Here is a 2,068-nt window from a genome sequence, read left to right on the forward strand (position 1 = left end):
ATACATATATATATATATATATATATTGAATATATACATATGTTTGTGTGTCTGTTTTACATCTATTTATCTATTTATCTATCAAGAGAGAGAGAGAGAGAGAGAGAAAGAGAATGAGAGGGAAACCAAGTAGAGTGATCTCTCTGTGTGTGCACACGCGTGCATGTGTTTGCATGTGTATGCATGCATGTATGTATGTATGTATTATGTATGTACGTATATGTGTGTGTGCGTGTGTGTGTGTGAGTGTATGTGCGCGCGCGTGTATATGAATGTGAGAAAGTGTGCGAATATGTGCGAAAGCGTGCAACAGATTGGTGGTAGCTCTTACCACTTTTTAAAGAAATCGACAGCGAATTTTTGGTCAAGTATCCACCATATCCATTGATTAACGAGTGTTGAACGTATTGACCCACATTTTCAAGTGACTCAATTAATAACAGTTCGATCTGTCCCCAATAGTGATGATAATAAATAATAATAATAATAATAATAATAATAATAATAATAATATTAATAATAACAATAACAATATCAGTGTTCGATCTGTCCTCATTATTCTACCAATTAGATTCTTAATAGACAATTGACATTTCCTTTTCTTTCTTTCTTTCTTTCTTTCTTTCTTTCTTTCTTTCTTTCTTTCTTTCTTTCTTTCTTTCTTTCTTTCTCTTTTAAATATTCCATTTTTATTATTTTTACCTCAAAAAACAAACAAAAAAAGCCCTCCTTTATATCTTACTTCAATATCTTCGCCAAATGTCTTCACTTCATTTTTTTCAGGGGCCTTTTTTTTTGTTTTTGTTTTTTTTACATCGCTTCATTTTGCTCAGTTCTGTTTTGCTCTTTTGTCGTTTGTTCTTTCTTACGTTCTTTTTATTATTATTATTTTTTTATACTTCTTTTTCGTTTTTTCTTTTTTTTGTTTCTTCTTCACTTCATGTTTCAGTCTTCATTAATGCTTGTCAAGTCTTTTCGTAGTAAATTTAACACATGAATCCATTTAAATTCATTCCAAGTGCTTTTCCTCCATCATCGTTATTATTATTATTATTATTATTATTATTATTATTATTATTATTATTATTATTATGAATTAATGTTATTATTGTTATGGTTATATTTTTATTATTGATATTGTTATTTGTTATTATTGTTGTTGCTGCTGTTATTATTGTTATTATTATTATAATTATAATTATAATTATTATTATCATTATTATTATCGTTGTTGTTGTTATTATTATTATTATTATTATTATTATTATTATTATTATTATCATCACCGTCATCATCATCATCATCATCATCATCATCATCATCATCATCATTATTATTAATATTATTATTATTATTATTATTATCATTATTATTATTATTATTATTATTATTATTATTATTATTATTATTATAAATTATTATCATCACTTACCACGCTTCTATCCTTCAATTCTCACATTAAAAGAAATTTTTATTTTTAAAATTCAATATTAAACTGAACGAGTTTTACTCAGCTATGTTAAATTTTATTTTTCTTCTGATATCATTCACAGAAAACGAAAAAAAAAAAAAATAAAAAACAAAAAACAAAGATGAAGAACAAAAATTAAGACAATAAAACTACAAAATCCCCAGAAATTTAAATATGATTATCGTACAACGAGTTATCTGCACCTAATTTAAAGTAGCCATTTTATTTTAATGCTTCAACTGTGAACAAGAAAAAAATCGGTCTTTCTCCATTCTTTACTACGTCTTTAACTCTTCATCCAGTTTATTATGAATGATGTCACACAATTTCAGCTGAAACAGAGTAGATGCTGAATAGTTAAGGAATAAAAGATACTCCGACGTAGTGCGGTCGAAACGGAAACCCTCGTGGTTGCTAAGCGAACCTTTTTAACAATTCAGCCAAGCTTGCAGCCTTTTATCTATCTATCTATCTATCTATCTATCTATCTATCTATCTATCTATCTATCTGTTTGTCTGTCTGTCTGTCTGTACATACATACATACACACACGCATCACACGAATATACAGTAATCCCTTGCCATATCGCGGTAAGA

This window comes from Octopus bimaculoides, chromosome 13 (genome assembly GCF_001194135.2).
Source record: "Octopus bimaculoides isolate UCB-OBI-ISO-001 chromosome 13, ASM119413v2, whole genome shotgun sequence".
In the NCBI taxonomy this organism is placed as follows: Eukaryota; Metazoa; Mollusca; class Cephalopoda; order Octopoda; family Octopodidae; genus Octopus; species Octopus bimaculoides.